Source organism: Cricetulus griseus, chromosome 2 (assembly GCF_003668045.3).
Source record: "Cricetulus griseus strain 17A/GY chromosome 2, alternate assembly CriGri-PICRH-1.0, whole genome shotgun sequence".
NCBI classification, from domain to species: domain Eukaryota; kingdom Metazoa; phylum Chordata; class Mammalia; order Rodentia; family Cricetidae; genus Cricetulus; species Cricetulus griseus.
Window position 1 is genome coordinate 144,010,408 of NC_048595.1, and position 24,552 is coordinate 144,034,959.

The 24,552-nt window shown below is 41.7% G+C and overlaps 1 protein-coding gene and 1 pseudogene across 1 annotated transcript in view; one reads left to right on the forward strand and one right to left on the reverse strand.

Annotated features, from left to right (window-relative positions):
- Jph1 (junctophilin 1) overlaps positions 1-24,552 on the forward strand; it is an 86,275-nt gene that overhangs the window by 18,693 nt on the left and 43,030 nt on the right. The gene's annotated exons all lie outside the window — the stretch shown is intronic.
- LOC103163507 lies at positions 3,729-4,929 on the reverse strand (annotated as a pseudogene).

A 24,552-nucleotide genomic window follows, 5' to 3' on the forward strand; every position in this document is an offset into this window, starting at 1 on the left:
CTCTTAGCTTCTGGGTTAATGAAAGCTAGTGGCCTGCTAAGAACTTTTCAGAATTTCCTGGACAGTTGTAGAGATGTTATGACAGACACAGAGGTGGTTAATAAGGGGACTAATGATAGTCTAAGATAACTTGATTCTGGATCTACAATGTTCCTAGAGTCTACAGCCAGGAGGCTGTAATAATCACATATCGGCATTGTAGACTCTTCAACATAGATAGATAGGACTTTTTGCTCTCTCTCTCCTAGGAACTTAGTTCTTGGTATTTACTCATATATTACATCTTGCTACTGTTTTCTTAAACGGATAATATTTGTGGAATAGACCCAAATCTTGCAGGCCAATGTAAGCAGAAATTAGTATACCATGGTAAATTCTAGGGAGGGGGAAAATGCTGAAAATGCGAAAGAGGACCGCTGAAGGTGAATGAGACTGAGCTCTGAAGAATGAAGGGAGCTGAGGCAAGAAGCAAATGGTGGCAAAGATGCTGGAGACAGAAGGGAGATGCAAACAGATGCAATGGACAGAAAGTGTACTGCAGTGTAAGTTCATGCAAGCAGTTGAATAGTACAGTTTCCACAGGATGGCGTTGCCTCCAGGAGACATTGCTTCTCCTCCCTGCAGCCTGTCACAGGGAGATGTTGAGAGTTTCTCCTCTTCTACACAATGAGCATTTCTTGAGATGAGGCATAGTCAGAAATTTGCACTTTTTCATGCTCCCTAGAGTATTTCTTTTTATTTTATTTTAGAAACAGTCTTATTTATGTATCAATCACACCGACCCTCCCTCCCCACGGACCCTCCCATCTCACCCCTCATTGACTTCCCAGAGAGGGAGAGGCCTTCCATGAGGGATCACCGAAGTCTGCCACATCATTTGGGGGAGGGCTGAGGCTGAGAGAGTATCTCTCCATGGGGAATGAACATGTTAGCTCTCTTTTTCCCTACTGCTTTGGCATGTTCTGTCTTCCTGTCGGTTGGCATTTACCTATTAAAGATATCCTGACCATTACGGGCTGCATATTAGTAATTAATCATGATCGCCACCTTCTATTAAGGTATCTCTTTTCTTGCCCTCCTCTATTCTTCCCCTGACTCAGTCTTCCTGATCCCTCATGTCCTCCTCCCCACTCCTCTTCAACCCCTTCTCTATTTCCTACCATCCACCTCCCTGTGCACCCAATTTGCTCAGGAACTCTTGACCCTTTCCCCTTCTCCAGGGCACCATGTATGTCTCTCTTAAGGTCCTCTTTGTTTCCTTGCTTCTCTGGAGGTGTGGATTGTAGGCTGGTATTCCTTTGCTCTATATCTAATATCCATATATGAGTGAGTACATACCATGCTGTGACTGGGTTACCTCACTCAGGATGGTTTCTTTCAGTTCCATCCATTTGCCTGCGAATTTCAAGATTCCATTTTTTTTCCCCCACTGAGTAATACTCCATTGTATAAATTACCACGTTTTCTCCTAGGGTATCTCATGGCATGCTGAAGTGTGGGAAGTAGAGGTTGGGTTATGTTAAAAGATGTGATTTGGAAGGTTGCAGACTGTGGGAAGTTTGTGATGGGATTTAAACAGAGCCATCAGCCTGTGGTCTCACTGACAGAAGAGAGATGGAGACAGTCAAGTAGAGCCTTATCTGTGGAAGAGATTTGTTTTTTCTTTCTTTTAAAAATAGTATTTTGTGTTTATACTTATATTTTGTTTTTTTTTTTAGAGTACAAAATGTTTTTGTTTTGTTTTGTTTTTATACATGGCATTGGACCTTGACTATCTTAATCACTAGCCTTGTCCCATCTTGCTTCCCTCATAATACTGTCATGGTGTGTGTGTGTGTGTGTGTGTGTGTGTGTGTGTGTGTGTGTGTGTGTGTATGAGAGAGAGCGAGACAGAGAGATTGGTTTTTGTCTCCCATCCTCATAACCCTCTTTTTGCCTTATGTCCTCCTCTCTCTCTCTCTCTCTCTCTCTCTCTCTCTCTCTCTCTCTCTCTCTCTCTCTCTCTCTCACACACACACACACACACACACACACACACACACTTTTACTTCATGATATATGTATCTATGGAAATTTTGATAAACATTCTCTTGTAGTTGGATTTTCTTTACTCTAACCCCACGTTGGAATGCCAAAATGTTTTTGGTTGTTTTCTTTACTCTTATGGCTTTTTTTCCTTTTACTATGTCTTTAAGGATTTTATTAATTTTAATCTCTTTCTATGATTTTCTATACCCATTTTCTTTTCTTTCTTAAGCCTACACCCATTGTAAAACACACTGGAACCTGTTTACAAGGTTTTTCCATCTGGACCTCTTTTACTGCCTGTCTTTTTTTGACTGCAGGACCAAACTTTAAACTGCTAAGCTACACCTGCATGGCTCTAGCTGCCTCTGCCCACTTCTAGGTTTGTGAGAGCTAAGCTAAAGCTCCGGTTCTGTTCAAAGTTTCGTGACCGGGAAATGCATTCAGCCTTCCTAGCTGTAGGAAGCCAGTACCAGCACTGCCACAGTGGTTTTTTACTTACCTTAACTTTTCTATTTAGTACTGCCAGCTGAATAGCAACATTTCTAAAGGAGCCATGTCTTCTTTATTCCTTCCTTCCTTCCTTTCTTATTTTCCTTCTTTCTTTCTCTCTTTTATTCTTTCTCATGCCCTACATGGAAATACAGGCCCACGTTGGTATGCTATAATATAGTTGGATTTTCTTTTACACTAGCCACAAGTAGGGCACCATAATGTTGTTGTTGTTGTTGTTGTTGTTTAATACTCTTTTGGCACTTTTACTGTTTAGTGGGGTCTGCTACCGAATTCCCAAATAAGTCAGACATGGAGTCTTATTCTTTCTTACAAATGCCTAGCCTTAGCTTGTTTCTGGCTAACTTTTCTTAAATTATTCTATCTACCTTTTGCCTCTTAGCCTTTCCTTTTATTACTTCTGTATAACTTACTTTTACTCTTACTCCGTGGCTGGCTGGCTGGCTGGCTGGCCCCTCTCACCTCCTCTGCTTGTTTTACTTGCTCCTCCTTCTTCCCAGATTTCTCCTCCTATTTATTCTCTCTGCCTGCCAGAGACAATAGGTGGGGTGCCTATCCTCTCTCCTGCCTAGCTATTGGCTGTTCAGTTCTTTATTAGACCATCAGATGTTTTAGACAGACAAAGAATCACAGCTTCACAGAGTTAAACAAATGCAACATAAAAGAATGCAATACATCTTTGCATCATTAAAACAAATGTTCCATAGTATAAACAAATGTAGTATACCTTAAAATAATATTCCACAACATTTCTTAGAGAGATTTCTCAATAGACAGAGTAAAGCAATACGGCATTCTTCTTTCCAAATCCAGATTTGTCCTCAGTCAAATCTGGTAGAGTGAAAGGAAAAGGACTGTATTGTTTAAACTTTTTTCTTTTTTAGGGATTACTGAGATTTTTATTCAACTTCAAATCCTGATTAAAATAATAGCAGTGTGAATGAAGCTTGACAAATATTGCAAAATATGACATCATTGATACAGCTTTTACACTGATTGGATGGGGGAGGGGATTACGTTAAATTTAAGAAAGTATCATGTGCAAACCAAGCACGTTACCCATACACAGTCCTTAGTGAAAAGCTACTCTGGTTAGACGTGATGTTTGGCATTGCTGCATGCAGGACTCGTTGCTTGGAAGAATAAGCTCTGAATATAGCTCCATTCATTAAAGAAAAAAGTCCCTCTCACTAGCCAACAATGGCCAGAAGCAGCTGACTGTAGTTTCCACTCATGTCACTTGCAGCTGTTGTGCTCAGGGTCTTCTGATACATCTGTGTGAACATCTGTTTATCTGAATAAGGTCAACCTGGCTTCTGGTAACTATAGTCGGAACCAGGATGGAGTCATGTATGCCATTGCCTTTCATAGAGTAATAGTCAGTCACTCGGCAAAGAAGGCAGGGCAGTTTACAGCATGCCACAAGATTGTCTTTAAACCACTTTCAACATGTCCATGAAACTCTTGGCTCACACCGCTTAAGAAATCTCCATTAGCCATCTTGGAATAGGCCTCCATGGGAGCTTTCAGTTGAGGGAAGCTTCTTGTGCTGAGAACCATGTTGAAGCAGGACACATCTTTCTGTAGCTTCCCTCACCTGGTAGAGGTGAGGAGTGTCCTCCTGAGCCATCTGGTAGTTTGCGCTGTGATATTCAGCACTGTTTTTCCTGGCACATGCACATGAAGGGACATTCAAAGTGTTCTGAGGTTTCTGGCCTTCCCAAGGTCTCATCCAAATTCTAATTGATAACATCTAACAGTGTCTCAAATTTCTTGATTTGTTCTTGTGCACAAAATCTCTGAGTATGTGTTCCTGACTTCCTGCTCCCTGCATTGCTTTCTGCAAACTTCGGGCACCATAATATGTAGAAGGCATGAGCAGGGCAAGGATTGATTCCTCCATATTTACACTCAACTCTGACTTGAGATCTTTAATTAAATTCTTGCCTTACGTGGTCTTACAAGCTGTCTCTGGTCATTGGAAGTTGAACACAACATCTACAATTGTTTGCTCATCTGTCCTGATCCCCATCATTGAAAGGAAAGTTTCTGCATCTCTCATTTCATCAAATTTGTAGGCTGGTTGGATTGTCTCTTAGGTGCCTTGAATCATTGTAGCAGGCTCTCTAGGGTAAGGAGCTTGCCTGCAGGGTACTGAGAAAGTATCTGTTACTCCAGGAAAGCCACCTGGTACTTAATTCAAGGCTGAATCACCACCATAAGATTCTGCAAGTGGCTATGGATAGCCAGAAAAGCCTGCTCCAAAGGTGGGGCCCCAAAGCCTTGGCCTTCAGGATAGACTGGAGAATTTCATGGCTGTGTGGCATCAGGGTGGGCCTCCAGCTCCTGGATAGCCACCTCTTGGTGCAGTGGGTAAGTGCCTCCTCCCATTGATACAAAGATGACTCCTGACTTGTAGAAGGAGTATATTCAGCATTGTGGGTTAGCCTGTGGAAGGATAGCCTACATATGACATTCTGAGCCAGGGAACAGCATCCTATATTGTATAAACTCTTAGGAACAGGATTATCATTAGAGATATCAAAACTAAAACCTGTTTTTTGAAGTACCAGAAGCCTGGTTCCAATACTGGTCATTGTTCAACTCAAAAATTATTATTGAATACTTACATGTTCCACATCTATATTATACCTCAAGGACAGGAGGGAAGTATGAGCATGACCCCCCACCACAAGCTTAGAGTTAACACGGATGAACTAAAAACAGTTCATCCAGCATGTGGTTATTACTGTTCTGCTTCATCCTACAAAAGTCCCAAGTCAGTTTGCATAAATGTGAAAACGTTTGTTATCACAGGAACTAAAGGTGAGGAGATTGACTTGCTTCTAAGTCCGGTCCAGTAGCTCCTTTTTACTCGGCTACATAGCCTAGTTTTTTTCACATTATAATATGAACTTGAAAATAAAAACTTTTTTTTTTTTTTGTTGGAGTGCTAAGGATTAAATCTCGGGCACAAACATGATAGACAAGTGATCTGCTACTGCACTGTATTCTTATCCAGTAAAAGTTTCCTCCTTACTCTGCAGGAGTGAACAGTAACTTCCAACCTGTTGTTAGAGTTATTAAGATCTGATTATCAAGTAAAGGGAGAATCACTAATATTTAAACCCACAAGTAAAAACAAAAATAAGAAAATCATGCTTGGGAATTAGTTTGTTTAGGTGTTTTTTTGTTTGTGTTTTGTTTGTTGCTTCAGCATCTTCTATGCTGTATGATTTGGGGGTCTTAAAGTTCAGTTAGTAAGCTTTAATGTCTAAAAGTTTTATTTAAATTGGAGCTACTGTGTTTGCCACTGAGCCTTCACTGCATATCATATATTTGTTTCAAGGGAAATGGGATAAACCGACAAAAGGAAGATGAAGACAAGCAGCATAGGTGGATTCTAATCCCAAAGAAATGACCAGTAAAGTGGTGTGAATACTGGGAAATTTCCAGATAGAATTGGTTAGGCATGATGTCATAGAGAATTTGGTCAGGATAGAGTCAATGGTACAGGCCTTGTGATCTCAGCACTCAGAAGGCAGAAGGAGGATCATAAGCCAGCCTGGGCTATGTTATTGAGACCCAGTCTCAGAGAATAAAAGAAGTTGATCAGGAAGCAACATTTTAGAGGGAGGTTGAGGCATGAATTATCAGAGATGATGGAGGTACTGCCAGGGAGGGAAGCAATACTGCACCTGATGGCTCATAGCCTAAGGAGAAGGGACACATTCAAAAGTGGTGAGCGTACCTGTGTACCTTAGTTGTAGAATCACTCTGGGCCTTATTTCACAGGTTCCTGGCTTCTTACTTTTCTCTTAGTGCTTCTGAGTGGCTCTCACTGCCAATAGCAGCTGGAAACCAGGATTTTCCCTAAGCACATGCCTTCCTCCTGCCCTCATTCTACCAGTAAGTCCCTAAGTATTTGGAGAATAGGGGTGCTACTTCCGAAACTTAGGAAAATCGAGGTTCTTGGTGTGTAGCAAAGAATGTTTTGATTTCAAATGCGGGACTGGGCTAGAAACACTGGATACCACCTTCCTGTAATATTTAGGCTTGAGCTTCATCCTCACTTGAAAGGTCTTGGTCGCAATGTGCATACAAAAGTGCACTTCCAGGGAGCTAGCAAGATGGCCTATCAGTTTAAGATAAAGATGCTTGCTACCAAAGCCAGATGACCTGCCTTCAGTCCCCGGAGCCCATGTGGTAGAAGGAAAAACCAATTCCCACAAATTATTCTCTGACCTCCACATGCGTGCCCACACACACACAAATCAATGTTTAAAAAACAAAAACTACCAAAGAATGCCCCAAAGCCTTCTTCATTCTGCATCCCCTGCAGCACATACAATCCCATGCTCTGTGTTTGTTTTGCCACGGTGTAGACCACAGATGAGTGATAATGAGAGAGGAGGTTGGATGCATCCAGGATGCCTGCCAGGTGCGAAGGCCATAAAGGCATTGGTTAGGCACCATGCATCATACAGGCTCCAAAGAATCTAGTAATGTGAGCAAAGCAGTGTCTCCAGAGAAAGCTGCTGTGCACAAACTAGACTGAAGGAAGCATCAGAAGACAGGAATCAGTTCAGGCAAAAAGAACTAGAGCCCTGGAACTCAAAAGGGGAAAGTCAGATAGAGCTGGCTGCAGACAAGTTCAAATTCTATGGGTGTGAGTGCCCAGGAGCACATGGCACTTTGGTAGGATGCAAACTTACTTCATAGTGCATGGTGGACATTCACAGTGGAACATGACGGGACAGTCCTGAGGCAATGGAACTATGGGGCCTGAGCATTGAAGAGTTTCCTATAGAAATGAAAATATGAAAATCAAAGATATATATTGTCATACATGATAAACATTTGTTTGAAAAGTATGTGGAGGGGTATGCAGAAAAGAAATTTCTGAGGCGGATGTAGTGAAATGAGAAATCAGTGTATACTGAGGTCAGTGTCAAACAATTTGTGGTAGTAAATGTAACTTACATAATTCCGCCTAAAAAGTAATCAAATTAGCATTTCCTTTTCCTGTAAGCCACAAGTACAGTGGCTCCCTAAGCTTGACTCTTCTTCATGCTGCCTGGTCTTTTGACTAAGAATCTACAGGAAGGAATAAAATTCACACTGTGATTCCCATGCAAAAGGCCTTTCTTCAGAGAGTAGGGACATGCTTACATACAGATAATTGACTAACAGTTAAATGAAGAAAGTGTTGACTGGCTCATGCAGACTCCCAGCCCTGCAGCCCAAGATTGAACCTCTAAAGGATGTCCTGATGTGTGATGACTGAATGCAGAGGTTGGGATGAACAATGAGTTAGGAGTTCTGCACAGAACACTTGGGTTCAGTTTGGGAGCTGGGCATTTCTCAGGAGTCCATATCACCATCCCTTCTCTAGCCCTTTGAGAGTCCTTTCTTTGGCCTCCCTCCCTGGCTGAAGACAGAGAACCCTGCAGGCTCTGAGAGCCAACCTGGCAGATACCTTCCTACAGTTCCCTGGTACTAGCAGGTCCCTGCTTGAGCAGACTGACCTCTTCATGGGAGCAGGCAAGTGCTAGGAGAGGGCAGAGTTCTCCTTCAGGCATCCTAATTGTTTTTTGTCAGGAAGATAATAATTGGAAGATATTCTCTAGTCTAACAATGGTATTTTGAAAAGTTCATTAAACGTACAAATGAGTCAAAATATTACTGTTTTATCAAACTCCCCAGGTATGAGTTACTCTTCCAACATCATAGATTGCATTGAGTCACACCTTACATATTTGATCTATATGAGAATTTTGAATTATCCAAGCCTATATAGAAGCTTGTTTTTAATCCATGGAGGTTAAGGAGTTTCTTAGATATATTAATTTGGCTAAATTATTCCACATTTGCATGGATAAGAACATACCTTTAGGAAGAAGAGGAAAGATGCAGAAGTCATGAGGGAGCAGAAAGTTTGAGTCAGGTGTAGATTAGAAGAAAGGATATGTGATAGGTAGGTTTTTAGTTGGAGGGGGTGGGAGGGGAGGAAGGGAGGGAGAAGGGAACTGGGATTGTCATGTAATTCAATCTTGTTTCTAATTCAAATTAAAAAATGATAAAAAAATACCTTTAAAGACACACAATTTTCATTTGGAAATTATAGTTGGGTAAAGTTCTAAGAGTGAGGGAGTTATTGTCTAGAATAAGTGAAACTTTGTGCTTGAGAATTGCTGTACCTGCAAACCTTATTCCAAACAGATAAAAAGAACTGTAGATATTTAAAATATCTGGGCTGTAAAGATCTGGACTTTCCCTGAACATTTCCAGTACTTTTTCTTTTCTTTCCAACCATTGTTTTCATGTGAAATTCTGTTCATGTAAATTCTGGGTAGCTTTTAGAAGTTCGAGTTAATAAGTTCCATGGTAATGTGCCATCAAACCAGATAGAGGTTCTGAAAGTTCCCTCCTAGTAAGACACTGAAGTAAGCCAGGGTCCTTTTCGGGTAAGGGCTGCCTGCAGACTGACAGATTGACTTCTACAGTGCTGGAAAAGAAAGAGATAACCATACTATCCTGATAGATCATCACTTCTTCAGGAGCTTACTTTGTATTTGTTAGTACATACTATAAGCCAGAAGAGTCTTTTTTGTATCTTCCATGAACCCTAACACAAATGGCAGGACATTTGGGGCCCTTTAAATACTTGGTTTTGACTGATTTTACCTCTCCAAGAGACTATTCTCTAGAGGGTTAGAATACTCAGCATGGCGCTAAGACTTAATGAGCTGCCGACAGTTCATAGGGCATCAGTCCAGCAATACGTGTATTCCACAATTTTTAATTATTCATTTTTTAATCTCCTTATTGAGATTGCTGCAGAAAAGGTGGTCAGTTTAAAGGAAGAAACTATTCATCCCTGGGTCCTTAAGTGGCCAGTGACTCAGATTTCCTTGGACACTCAGCACATGTGACCCTTGAATGACATGAGATGAATAGATGGGAGAGCTCTGACCCCGGAACTGTACCCAGTCCCTTCACAGGTCTCAGGAACAAGAGCCCAGAGGCTCACCTGCAGCCAGACTACGTCAGAGCATCCAGACCTCTCCTGGAGTGCTGGCCTTGTCCCAAGTCTGGGGACAGTGTGTCACAGTGATTCTACTACACTGAGCTAATGTGAGAAATATCCATTCACTGTTTGAAGCTATGTGTCTTAGTTAGGGTTTCTGTTGTTGTGAAGAAATCCCACAGCCACAGCAACATTGGAAACATTGAATTGAGGGACGCTCACTTACAGTTTCAGAGGTTCTGTCCCATATCATCATGGTGGGGAACATGACACCTCCCTGGGAACATGATGGTGTGCGGGCAGACATGGTGTTGGAGAGGTAGCTGAGAGGTCTGCATCTTCCAGGCAACAGGAAACAGATTGACAGTCACACTGAGCAAACTTGAGCAAAAGAGACCTCAAAACCTGCCCCCACAATGACACACTTCCTCCAACAAAGCCAAATCTTGATGGTAGATGTCCTTCTGTATATGTTTCTCTTATTGGTTGAAGAATGAAACACTGTTTGGCCTATAGAGGCAGGAAGATAGGCAGGACTAGGAGACATGAATTCTGGGAAAGGTAGACCCCGGAACCTGCAGAGAGAGACCGCAGAAAGACACTATATAGTGGAGGAAGGAGTAACAGGTCCAGACCCTACTCCAGTAAGACCACATAGAAATACATAGATTTATAGAAATGGGTTAATAATTAAAACAGAGCTACCCAATAAGAAGCCCTAGCCATGAGCCAACAGTTTAATAATGTAACTCTTTGTGTGTTCATTTGGGGCAAGGCAGCTGTGGGACCAGGCTGGAAAGAATCTCCAGCAACAAAACCTACTCCAACAAAGCCACCACCTGATAATGACACTCCCTATGAGCTTATGGGGGCCAGTTATTTTCAAACTGCCATACCTCGTAAGATATAGAACAAGCTGATCCATACCTTGGGGAAGTCAGGAGAATTCTATGATATTAAGTATACAGAATGTCCTTACAGTGAGCAGCAGTCACCGTTGCTCACTAAAGTTTTAATCAAACAGTTGTTGAATGTGTCCAGGCTAAGTGTCATGAAAAGAAAGGCCTTGCTCCCAGAGACAGGGCTTGAGGAGAAAAGTTAGTGGCTGGTCTGTAATAATGAGGACTGTGTTGGAACAAAAGGCCGTAGGTATATCTAGGAGCTCAGCACATGGTTCCTAGCCATCTAGAGGAGCCTGCGAGACTTTCCAAAGTAGGGTCTTGAGGAAAGAAGCTTTTCCAGAAGCAGAAAGGGCCAGAAGAGTTGTCCAAGCAAAGGAACCCTTATTGGCAGAGTTTAGAAGATAGTTTTTCCTGAGAAACTAAAGGTGCCATTTGTTGTCATTCACTTCTATGTGGAATTCCCAATTAGGAACACATACTCCAATCTGGCAGTGAGCTCAAATCCTGGTACTGCCAATGCTGTGAGACCGAGCCTGGGGCATGGCTTAACCTTTGCATGTTTCACAGTGCTTTGTCTGCAGATTGGGAGGAGAATGCTTAATGGAGTACTGCATAGGTCAAAAGAGCCAATAAACTTAAAGCAGAGAGTAGACACTAAATGTTTGCACTGGGGTGGATTTTATAATCACTTCAGCCAGCATTTCCCAAGTGCCCCTTCATGGAAAGGAAGAACAGAGCAGGTGCCTTAATAAAACCACAAAAGAAAAATGTGCTGTCAGGTGGCCGCAACGGTTATATAAACATATAGAGATGCAGCATGAAACAGAGCTACATGGATGTCAGGCCAATATAGGATCATCAGAGAGATCTCTTCTGTGGAAGGGCAATTCTGGGAGAAGGGAATTTAAGGCAAAATGTTTGTCTGGTGTTCACTTTGGCTTCATCATTTGGGAATCAGGCAGGTCCATCCAGACCTGCTCTTGGCCATCTTTCAATCCCTGTGGCCAACTTAATCTTGGCTCCTCTCCAACCACCTGGATATGTTCACATGGCTCCTTTGCATCTGAGGCTGGGAAGAGAACAGGGTAAGTGTGTTATCTGCCTAGTAGCCAGAGATAGGAACATAGCATGCAGGAGCTGATAGCAAAAGCTTGGAAACTTGATCTTCAAAGAGGTCCCCAGGCCCTGGACTTGGAGGTTCATTCTTGGTCTTCCCCTGCTAGCTTAATCATTCTGTGGGTTCCAGTGGTTCCATCAACTTCCAGCCTGAGATGAGGCTCAGAATCTCCAGCTGTTCCTGGTAACTGGGTTGTAGTACATGGCACCTCTTCCAAGGGCTTCAGAGGGAGCATCTGCTGGTCACCAAGATCTTCAAACAATAGGATCCAAACTGTCTTGGTTCTTTCAGAAATGTCTCTCATTCTGGCACCGCTCCACAGTCTCACCTCTGATAAAGTCCTTGCCCCTTTTTGTCCCTCTGATCTTGGAAGAGAGTCAACTCTAGGTTATTTATGAATGCTGGAATAAGGGAAGATGCAAGCTTGAACTTTGTCACCAAGACGTTGAAAAAAGTGACATATCTTCAATATGAAAAAATACATTCTATTCACAGAGATTTAGGGGGTTATTTTAATATCTTTCTGTAATAGGTAGTAATGGGGAAGAGAAAACTAAGGAGCCAGAACAACTTCAGTTGCTGGCACTATCACCATGAGCAGAGTGACCTCAAGTAATAATTCCCAGAGCTTTTGTCCCCTTCCTCTGTACCATGAGGTAGTGGTTGATGGAACCTCACAGAGCTAGGGGATGGCTCCCTGGGTTGATTGTGTGATCTTGTTAGAGTTTGGTTATTCTGTATGAGCTCTTCCTCGAATCATGGACATATCAAGATATTTTAGGTCAAGTTTGCCCTAGTGTTGGGCATGTCTTTGAATATGGCGATGTCTCTGAGGCATTATACAAGGCTTTATATAAGGCTTCAGTGGTGTTCAGTTAGATGTGGATTCAACTTCAGGGCCAGTGGGACTTTATCAGCACTTATAGGTCTTTCAGAAGGAAAACTGAGGATATTCCCACACAAATCCTGCCTGCGTAAATTATTTTTTCTTAATCCATTGCAGGCAAGAATGAACAAAAGCCTTAGCCTGCCATATATGTGGCCACACCTCTGTTTGGAAGTTCCTGAAGGCTGCTCTAGGGTGTGTGCAAACTGTGGTTATAGAGACATACTTTCATGATGCAGGTTTCTTTTTTAAAACTTGGGCCAGTCAGAATTGCCACTGCAAGCCATCTGCTTATGGGTGTTTAAACAGCTTTGAAGGAAACACACCTGTGTCTTTGTCCTGGCTTAGCAAGACTGGATCAGGCTTCGCCCACTTACACATCTGCACGTCTGTGTTCCTGCCTCATAGATTGCTACTCAACCTGCTCAGAAGAAATAAACTTTAAATGTGAAAAAATTCTCCTTATTCTACCTTTCTATATTTTAAGCAGTTTATTAAAACATCTTTTTTTTCCGAAATGTATGCACTTAGGTTTTGTAACTGGTAACTAAACCTGGTCAACATATAACTGGATAAGCTTGCAGTTCACAAAATGACAGCAGAAATTTTCATTTAAAGATCAGGAGGTAGACAGGATTTATCCCTAGTGCTTGAACTGGCTTTTTGGAGCCCATTCTCTTTGGAGAGATACCTTGCTCAGCCTAGATTCAGGGGGGAGGGCCTTGTTCCTTCCTCAAAGTTACGTGTCAGACTTCGTTGACTCCCCATGGGAAACCTTACCCTTTCTGAGAAGTGGATGGGGGGTAAGGTGGAGGAAAGTGGAAGGGAGCCACAGGAGGGAAAGAAGTGGGAACTAGGATTGTTATGTAAAATGAGGAAAGATAGCTTTAAAATAAAAATTATAAAAAAGTAAACAATACAAGTCTACCTCAAAGCACGAAGAATAAAAGACAGAACATTATGATTTAAAAATAGGAAGTAGATGTCAGTAGGGGGATCCCTTTGTTGTGTATTACACCAGTTCATAGAAGCCCAAATCCCTGCCCTGTTCCTTACCGTCTCTGATGCTTCCATGAGTAAACACTGCTGAATGTTCAAGGGCTTCAAGTGAACTCCAGTCATGCCAGTTGTGGAATGTTGTGAATCTCTGTGATGCTAGAGGAAGAGTATGGGCCAGGGTAGAATGCTATCAGAATGTTTTAAGTGCTAAAGTTTAAATGGACAAAGGGATGTGTTGGAGGTAGGGTGTTGAGAACATGGAGAAGGTCTGAAGGGAAAAGAACACAAGAGTCAGATCTTGAGCCAGAGGAAGATTTGGACAGTCACATGGAGGAGAACCTGTTCTAAATAGAAAGGCACATTTCTAAGTAGAAATGGGGCATAAGGTAGTCTAAGGGGAGCCTGGGAACTGTCTTGGGACACCCCCACTTCTGTGGTACCATGGGAGGCTGTGATTTCCATGAATTCAGTTAGACCCCTTGGTTGCTGCTGGAGCTACATTTAGGTTAAACCACCTAATTTGTTTCTTTTTAATCTTAAAAGAAATTAAAAAAAAAATCAGATCAAATGATTTGTTCCATTTTTCCTGACAGAAAGGCTCAGTAGAAAGAAATTCTCTTCCTTTTAGGGCAGGTCCAATATCAAGCAGTCCTAAGCTTTACTATAGATGCATGTTTCTTTGGCCGAATATGCTGGTATCTGTCATTTTCCACTCTACATATGGTGTGGGTTAGTCCATGTTTGCCCATTAGTAAACTCTTAGGCACAGCTCTTTGTACCATGCACAAAAGTAAGTAGAACTAGAGTGATAATCTCATTGGATAAATAGGCTTAGCATGCAATCCTGAGGACCTGAGTTCAGATCCCTGGCACCCAGATAAAAATTAAGACTTGGCGGTCTCTCCTGTAACCCTCACTGTAACCCCAGTGTTGGTGGGAAGGGACAGAGACAGCCATGTCCCTGGGGCTTGCTGACTGCCCAGTCTAGCTGAAACAGTAAACAGCAAATTCAATAAAGAGCAAGTACAATGAGAGACTTTGTCTCAAAAAGTAAGGTAGAGCAGGAGAGTGATGGAAGAAGAGACCCAAAGTTGGTCTCTGGTCCCCATGTACCTGTATGCACATGAAGACAGACAGCCTCAAGTGTGTGCACAAACACACAAATAATAATTGTCAGTCTTTGGTTTTCTGTGCCCTACCTACTTGCTATTCTCCAGTAATGGTGCACAGGTTTGTTTTCCTGTCCTAAGACATCCAAGTGAGAAACTTCCTTCACAAAATGTCCTTGGCTGTTCACCTGATCCTCCTACCTTTCCTTGATCTCCTCCCAATCTACCTCCCTTGCCCCATTTTCTTTGCTTTGCCTGTTTTCCATCCACAGTTCCCTGTGCTCCAAATGTCCAGTTCTACTGTGACTATTCTTATCATAAAGTCATTGTTCAGTGGGCTCATGGAATAGATGTTGAATACCAACTTAAACATGTCATTCAAGAGATGGGTATAAGTGATGGTGCATCTGAAATTCTGCAGAGGGTAGCAAGGGGTTCAAGAGACCCAGGGAGGATGGGAAAGTGGAACTAGGCAGTGCTCTTTCTGCTCCAGCATCATCCCTATCTTCCTTCTTCTCTAATATTTGTAGTAGACATTTGGTTTCATAGTATTGAATGTTCTTCTCCAAGTAAATCCCACCAGTTCTTTTAATACTTGGACATCTCTCCAACAGCACAGCCAGTGAGTGGATTTCTCTGAATTTAGTTTTCTCACTTTTAAAGTAAAAACAATTATTTTTAAATTGTTTCTAAGAATTTTCTGGCTAAGAAAAAATCAGCTAAACCAACTATATACTTGTATTGCAAGCTATATTGAAATGCTTATGTTTTAATGTGCAACTCTTGGGTGGGATTGATTTCTAAGAGAAAATGGACCTTGTTTTTTGTTTGTGTGGGATGGTTTTGAATACAAGAGGTTTTTTGTTTGTTGGTTGGTTGGTTGGTTGATGTTTTTGTTATTGCTGTTGTTGAACAAAACCAAAATTGTGGACTAGAATGAAATGTATAGTTAGAGGAAAATTTTACTGTGCCACATGGAATTTCATCCTGCTTCAAAAGCCTCCACTTTTTGCCTTTAACAAACATACTTGCTCAGAAATTTGTTAACTTGAATATGGATACTAAAGCATAAATTGCACATATATTAAATTCCATTTGCATAGTGTTATAATTAGTTAACTAGTTAAGTTGCATATGCATACTAATGCAACTTGCTGACCTTTTCAAAAATCATTTTGGGGGTGTGTTCAGGGGTTCTAAGACATAAAAGGATTTAGGTTGTTTCTGATCAGACTAGCCCAAGACCTTTGAAAGATTTTTGACTCTTTGTTTAGGTTCCTCTGGACTCTTGATAACAACTATAGGATTACTGTTTTTTCTTTACTATCCCAGGGAGAAAATGGAATTTTTGACTCATAGTAACGTAGCTAAGCCTGTTCAGGTGCTCAGAGGCCCCAGAATGTAAACTGGATTTTCTACACGGAAGGTCCATGTATTAGCACTTAGGCTTGTGCACTCAAGGCAGCTCCTGTCCACATGGGCTCATCGACTACGTATGCATTTGTAATAACAAGTGGCAGCTGAGTCTTCAAAAGCCCAATTTGATTATTTTTTTAGGTTTTATTTTGTGGGCCATGGTTACGTTTTACAATCTTGATTCAGTTTAGCAGCTATCACTATTTGGGAAGGCTTATAGGAAACCAGAAAAACACACAACATAATAAACTGGAATGGAAAAAAAAAAACTGTAACAAGTGAAAATCTTGAAGGCAGGCTGTTCATCTCTGCTTCCCAAACGAATGGAACAAATGCATGGACATGTATCTGATGGACCGCCACAAAGAGTTACAGCCAGACCTGAAGTGACCTCAGGGAGGGTAGGGACAGGAAAGACTCAACTGCAGAAATGGACTGTGGATGGTGCCTTAAAGTGAGGGAGGGAGGCCCCTAAAAGACTGGGGATTAGAGGAAACAAAGAGAAACTGGAGTTTGGCTGCTCTGGAACACTGGCCAGAGATACCCAGCTGTGGAAATGCAGCCTTGCCTACGGAAACCTGCTGCACGGTACATTAGAAGTAGGTTAGGCTCTTGCCAGCAGGGTGAAAGTGGTGCTACTTTGGGTTTAAATTTTCCTTTTTGAAGATGAGTAATGTTCATGATGGACAGTCTTAAAATTATCAGATGGCATAGATCAAGTATAAATGTCCTCCCTGTTGTTGACCCCAGCTGACCACGTGCTCTCCCCAAAGGCAGCAAATGTTGTTAGTAATCTTGTGCATTTTTCCCTGGTGTTCATACCTACATATTTTTATCCCCATTTATATAAATGACAGCATACTTTAAGTCCACAATTACTCTCCAGAACATTGTGGGAGGTGCCAACCTGTCATCCCTAGGCTAAGGCAGGAATGTGGGGATTCCTCAGCCTTCCTGGACTTGTTGTACCCCATATAGTGTATTCTTGTATGAACATTGTAAATAATAATCAAAATGAAAAAGGAGGTCAGTTTAAAAGAAAAGAGCTGGGAATATAGCTCAGTGGTAGAGTGCTTGCTTACCTGGTAGTTACAAGGTCCTGGATTAAATTCTCATTACTGGGTCATAAATGAGCAAATAGGTTTTCACCTTAAAAAAAAAATCTTGGTAACGCTTGTGGAATATATAACACCATTTCCTGCTGCTCTTTGGCTGGGGCAGGGAGGGGGTGTTAAGTACTGCCAAGAAATCAAACACATTAATTAATTCTCCATGGAAATTTACACTCGCACTAAGTGGAATAAAAAAGAACCATAAACACCTTCATGTTGGTTACATTCAGGTGTTGCTGTGAAATCTTGGCACTAAATGTACATGGCAGTTCAGTTTTTTAAAGCTTTTTATGTTTTAGAACTACAGCTAACATTCAGAGCAAACACCGACTGCCCTCTGGTTTTGTTGTTGTTGTTTGACAATAGATACTGCAATTCATCTAGTATTAATACATAAACAACTTTAACTGACTCGATAGGGGCTAGGAATGTAGCTTGGGTATGCAGCCCATGTCTAGCATGCGCAAGCCCTGGGTTCCATTCTCAAAACTGGTACCAAAAAGAGAAAATATTTACAATGTTAATTTGTTGGGGAAAGCTTTAAGAACAGGAGCTTATTTGGCATTACTGCTCATCGTGAGGGTTCCATTGTCAAGCAGCATATCCATGTTGGTGTGTCACGCCACTATCAGTCTTTGTGGGAAAGTTGCAGTACGAGAGGCAGTAGGCTATTTGGACCGTGGGGACACTTTTTCTAATTGGTGTGTCAGCAGATGGCTGAAAGGAGTAGGACTTGTAATAGCATGCGCAGTTGTCACCATGCTCTGTCCTCCGTGTTGGGCACAGAAGTCTGACTAAATAAGGCAATGCCCTAGTGAGCCTTATCAGCATTTGACCGGAATCCGGGTGAGCAGCTGATACACCAAGCCTGACCATGTCACTGTTCTTCCTTCATATCTTAACAGATCTTTGTCTCATCAAAACTTATTGCCCCTAGCACTTAGAGTTGTTGCATCTGTATTTTATATAAAGTTGACTAAGAACGACACCTGAGTCTCTAGAGGGGATAAAGGAAGGAGTTCAGTTTAGTGTTCCAAAAATGTGTTATGCATGTAAGCATACTTATTTTTAGTGATGTGTCAGTGGATAGTTTGTTTAGCAGTTCATTCACTGGCTCATGAAGTCCTCCCTACCCCCTCCCAACCCCTAGCCATCACTGTGCTCCCTGGCTGGCCTGAGGTTAAGGGTTGGGACAACTCTTAAAGTAGAGGTTCAAGGTAAGGAAATTTGCAATCACTGCCACCCACTGGAGTCACTGGGCATGGGAGGGGGTGGGGATGGGGGCGGGGAACGAGGAGAAAGAAAACACAAATGGTGAATCCTGGCCAGTCATTAGTTCACCACTCTTGATCTCCTCCGTCTCTATGCTGCATGTCTGTATTAGTGAAAAGAAAGAGCAGTTTGTGTATACTAAATCCAAGGTTTTTGTTCTGGTGCCAACCAGAACCATTTTCATGGCAGTATGGGAGCTATAACCTGAGCTTCCAGCCAGGTCTGGGGAGGGATATGAAAAGCTTTATGTTCATGGAGATGCTGTTAAAGAAGTTTACAGAAGTAAGGTTTCTATTTGACCACTGCTAAATAAAGATATAGGCAACAATAAAAATGAATGTGTGGGTCCAAGCTCTGGGCCAGCTTTGTACCTTATGTCCATCTTCAGTTATTCGTGTACATATGTTTTTCCCCTCTCTGACTTCCTTCCACGTTCTCTTTTCTTAACCTTCCCTGTGGAAAGGAAGTTAAAGCTTCACAACCCTCAGTTCCTAACCTCTGTAGGCAGCCATCAATTTAGAGCCCATTTCTTTCCTCTCTCTAAGTGCTCCATCTAGTAATGTGTATCTATTATGGTTCCTCAGTATTCGTAAGCTGAAAACAATAGTGGTGGTTTCCGTGTTGCTTAATTTATATAAATGCACAACACCATGCTATCCAGCTCACTTTGATTGTAATTTTAAAAATATTTCAATAACTTTGTATGCTTGTGCATGTACACATGCACATATGTTCTCTACGATGTGGTTTAAAATTTATCTATCTTACCATGTCTACTCCTGAGCCTTTGATCTTGCCTGTCACATACTACAAATTGGTATGTACCATGTTCACTTAACATGTTTACTTTCAGTGTACCCACAGGTTCCTGAATGTTTCTCTAGCACAAACAGTACCATTGCATATACCTTTTAAAAATGAAGTTGCTATTCATTAAAAATGTCTTCTGTAAAATGTTTACAGCAAATACATACATTGCAAATTTCTTCATTTGTAATTTTTCCCACAGTATACTACTGGCACTAAGAGATATTCTTGAAGGTTTCTGTCCCCAGGGTACAAAGAAATATTTAAACATTCTAAAAGAGTATAAAATGTATTCTGTGGTTGGACAGATGGCTCCTGGGTGTTCTGTTTTAGAATCAAATACTCACGCGTCTTCCCTAATCATAGATTGGGGAAACTTGGTGGAAGATTCTAGGCTGATAGACAAGGAAAGAGATATCTGATGCACAGTCTGTGATTTAAGGTAGTGGGACATGGAAGGATGTATGCTTTGAAATAAAAGTCTTGACTACACCTTGTGCAAGTGATTTAAACCTCTCTTTCCTTGGTGCCTTCACCAGTAACATTAAGATACTTGTAAGAGCCCTCATTATAGGAAATGAAAGGAGTGAGTGATTATGAGATGGATCTCGAGTAGCACTGGTCACATCATGAGCCTCTAAAGGCAGCATCTAGAGGGCATTAGATAAGTCCCCTAACCTGGATTCAATTGGATGGCCTCACAAGCCTAGTTCTGAAGTCAGCTTGTTCGTTTGGTGTCACCTCTCCTTGTAGTCCTGGCAGTTACAATGGTAGCAGTGGCTGGAGGGAGGAGGCTGGGAGTGGGTGGTAACAGTGGTCATATGAAAAGGGCAGGGTGTGGGAGGGGGAAATCCAAGATTTATCCTGTGACCTAAGAGCACAGAAGTATGGATGTAAGGGGATAAGTGTGGAATGAGCTGGGGCAGGGTTGGGATAGCTCCCACCACCACATAGAGCAATGAGAACAAATCTGAACCTGATGTTCTCATCCAGGGCTTGGTACTCAATTCCTTCTAGCAATCACACAAAAAAAGAACATTCTTAGCCAGTTTCACTTAGGAAGTTGTCGGTAGACACATCCAGAGAAGTATGGGCTTCACTTCAGTATGCTAGATGCTAAGGGTGGGTCTCTTTGACTGGAATATTCAGGCAACACATCTGCCCACTTAGTATTTTCAGCCCTCTTAACTAACTAGGAGATCAGTGGAGTTTTGGTCCTACTATATTAAGGCAAGCCTTACATGCCCAAGTAGCCACCAGGGACATTCTCATCCAGGGAGGGTCTGGCAAGCAGAGTTTTAAAATTCTAGTCAATCACCATCTATGACTCTTAGAATTGATTCAAATCCTCTTTATCTGAGTGATCAGCATCATGAAAGCTCATGTTTGGAATTATAAGGCCTAAGTACAAAAGCTTAAGATGTTTAAGACTAAAATGCAAAAGCAGCTGTAAGCAAAAAGGATTTGCCCTGTAACATTGTAATTCTCTCTAGCTGATGGGATAATGTGGTGAGAAGAGGGTAGGCTTTGTATGAAACATGTGAGTTCAGTCCTGCTGCTTCTGTATACTACTACCTACCAGATGTTTCCTCACACGTGAAATGGAAAAAATAACTGTGAGGTATCACTGTGAGTGTCCGCCACAATAGTTTTATTCAGAAGGTAGTAACAGACACTGCAGAGTTGATGTCTAATAAATATAGCATAGTATTCTTATGTCCCTATACTATTAGAGTATGTGTGACTTAATGAGTGTTATTATGTAAATATTAAAATTTTAGTCTTCATGTTTTGTGGTCCTCAGTTTTTCACTGTTAAGTTTAACAAAGTTTTCCAAAGTTGGTACCCCTTATCCATGTTGTACTCACAGGAGACAGTATGTATCTCTCCCCATCTCCCTCAGTTTCCTATCATCCATTTTTAACTCTAGACTGAGCCTTCCCCTTCCTCCCATCTGCATTTGGGGCTATCACTAACAAGAAAGGGAATAGGGTTGAAATATAAAAACAAGTATTTGGGAAGTACTTGTGTGCTGAAGTGTAGCCAGGTTCTTGGTAGTCATGTAACTTAACTAACTGTTCTTAATGTATGAGCTCACAGTACATGGGGGAGAGAAACGCCCCCAAGCTTCACTACCTGAGGCTGAGAAAGTGTTACCTTTGCCCAGCCCACTAGTTATCTTTGTACTTTGAATTCCATGTGGCTCTGTTGTAATATTCCCACCATGCTGTCTATGGATGCTGGAGCTGAGCAGGCTAGAGCTGCAATGCCTGTATGCCAGTACAGACCATCTGTGTGTCATGCAGACACTAGTGATGTACACAAGGGAGACTATGTACAACTTAGCTGTCCTAGGCCTAAGCTTCCTGGACTATACAAAGAATTGAAACTAAATAATTTCTGAGCTCTTCCTTGGTCTCCAGATTTTTTAGACTATGTTCATTAATTAATAATACTGATTTAATCAGAGGGTTACAGGATAAAAACTTTGGCTGCTGTCAAAGACATACTTATCTAACTGATGAGCTGTGATTTTTTCTAATATAATGTTCATATACATAAACCCTCTGTTGTGAAGCTTTTTCTCTATAGTTATAAAATTTATATAACTTCATTTTTATTTACCACATTATTTGGTTGTGTGTGGGCCATTGTTGGGTTTTTATTCAGACGATAGGAAAGTTTCAATTAGAATGTATATTTGCATGCATGCTGGCAATGGGGTCTGGAGTAGCCGGAGATGGGCTTTAACTCCCTGGAAAGCCAAATACAACCTTGAACTTTTGGCTTCCTGCTTCCTTCTGTGGAGTCCACAGTAATTCAAAAGCATTAGGCACCTACCCCACTTCTTGAGTTGCATGACCCTTGTCCCATATTCTCTGCAGTTATGAAAAGAACAGTTGGTTACAAATTAAAACAAGACCCCAGCTATGTCAAGAGTTATGTTAAGATAACCACAGATGTGTGTAAATGAGCTTTTACAAACCCCATTAAGCTTGTACAAACACCTTGTTATCACAAATTGTACTACTAGTTGTAAAATGTTATCACAAGTTGTAAATTCCTGGAATGTACCCTCACCCAGGACTTAACCTCTTAACTTGTAAAACATCTTTCTTATATCACTTCCTGTCCCCACACACACGCTTGGGGCTTTTGCTTTAAAAGAGGGTATTCCCTCTGTTCTGGGTCACGGTGTCAGAACCTGACCTGCCCATGGCCCTAACTAGTTAGAAGTTCTAGTACCCTGTGGTGATAGAATAAAATTGCCTCTGCTCATCTAACTTTGGTGGCCTCATCCTCAATACTTGTGCAACTCCCAGACCCAACACTCTTCCAACTGCCATGTAGTTGTTTTCAGAGCCTTCTTTGAACTTCTGGGTATATCAACAGTTGCCAGGAGGAAGCAGGGTAAAAGTGGAGGAGGTAGAGGGGTATTTGTGAGCCACACTGGTGTCTGCTTTTACATCAGATACTATGTTAAGTTCACAAGGAACAAACGAGAATTGTTCTGATTCTAGACACATTTTTGAATTGCAGAATAACACATCACAGGTGAAAAGTCTCCCATAGTAAACAGGTGTGAGTGACAGGAAGAACCCTGATCTAAACCTCTGAAAGCCCCTGAGCAGAGCTTCCTATGGACTATGACCGGGGCTGCCTGGAAGTCTTTGGTGAAATCTGCTTTACTGACTGTTCTTTTCCTTTGGTTTATTCTCATACCTTAAGCTAAAGTCAGATAAAACTTAGGGAGTTTCCAAAGAAACTGCACCTGCATTAAAACATGGAACACAGTTCATCTAGGCACAGAGAGAACCATCATCCAAGTCTTTGTTGCTGAAGGAAACACAGACCCCATAGATAGCCAGCTAGTGAGTCACAATCTGGGGTTCTCATCTAATACTGGTGTATCCTGAGGAGAAAGATGCTCTTGTGGTTACATGCCTTCTAACTGATAATGCTATGTGTATGCACGGACATAAGCACATGCCTGTCTGCTTCTTGCACACAAGCTTTATTATACCCCCACAGACAATAGATTGATAATACTGATTCCATACCTCTAAGATATAAATAACCTGCCCAGTGTTGCACAGCTCACAAAGGGCAAGGCAGAACCCACATCCAGATTCCCTATTCAATACCCCGACTTCATCACTTCCCTGTTGCCCTACTTACCTATGTTCCTAGATTTACTGTTATCCTTTGTAAAGGTAAAGGGGTCACGATTGTCACAATATATTACTTTAGCCTTTGCTTGTTCAGTTTTCTGGCTCCAACACTGATTAGCTGTGGCTAGGTAAGTACTAGTGAATCTATCCATCCTGTTTTGTTTTGTTTTGAAATACATTCTTGAACTATGCAATAAGTAATTTGTCACTTATCTAGAAACTTTAGTTTTACATTGGTTGATCAAGGGATACATCCTCTGTGTGAGATATTGGGGCTTATTCTTTACCCACCTTTGTCTGTACTGTCTGCTGGGTCTTTACATGTAACATCTACAACGCTTGTAAAAATAGGCAAGGCAGATTCTGCTGCACTTTGCATTGCCAGATGAAGAATCTGAAACCCAGTGAAACTGAGTAACTAGCCTTGGATACAGACTTGTAAGTGGGGAGAACTAAACTCACATCAGACAGAACTATAGAAGTGGATCAGGCAAACTGTAAGAAGCTCAGCTCTGGGTGTGTTCCAATATAAGAATTATTTTTAGTTTAGCCTGTTTTTGAAGTTTGTGCATCCTAAATAATGTGTCTGCATCTACAGAGCAAACCCAGAAAGGCTGTGGAATTCCCACTGTACAAATCTAGCCCCAGGATTATCTTTATGCTGTGGTTGTAACAATATATGGTAGCTTAAAGGAGCTAGGTTTGCAGTGCCATGTTTAACAAGTACAGAGACACCTGAGGCTATGCCCACGGCAGTAGCTGGGAGGGACCAGGTGGAGCCTCCAGATGGCCTTAGCACTGCAGGGACCAGGATGGAATGCAAGTGTGGCCTCAGGGTGGCCTGGCAGGCACAAGGCTTCATATGCCACCCCCAGAGCATGGAGTATCTGCTACAGACTGGCAAGGACAGAATCCAAGCTGAGAGCAACTTGTGAAGCCAAAGGGGGGGTGATTCTGCCATTGAGCCCCTTACCCCAACACATTGAGCTCCTTGCCCCAACATAAAACCCTGTGAAGAGTCAAGTATACAATAGTCATTTCTTCATGCTGTGTATCCCTTAGACTTTTCATTTAAACTAAAAATTGTTTATCCCTAAAAGATCATTGTGTTAAAAAATCAATGCATACAATAATAATAATGGTTATGCTCATTTAAGAAAAAAACTTAAAAACCATTCCTAGAAGAGAATGT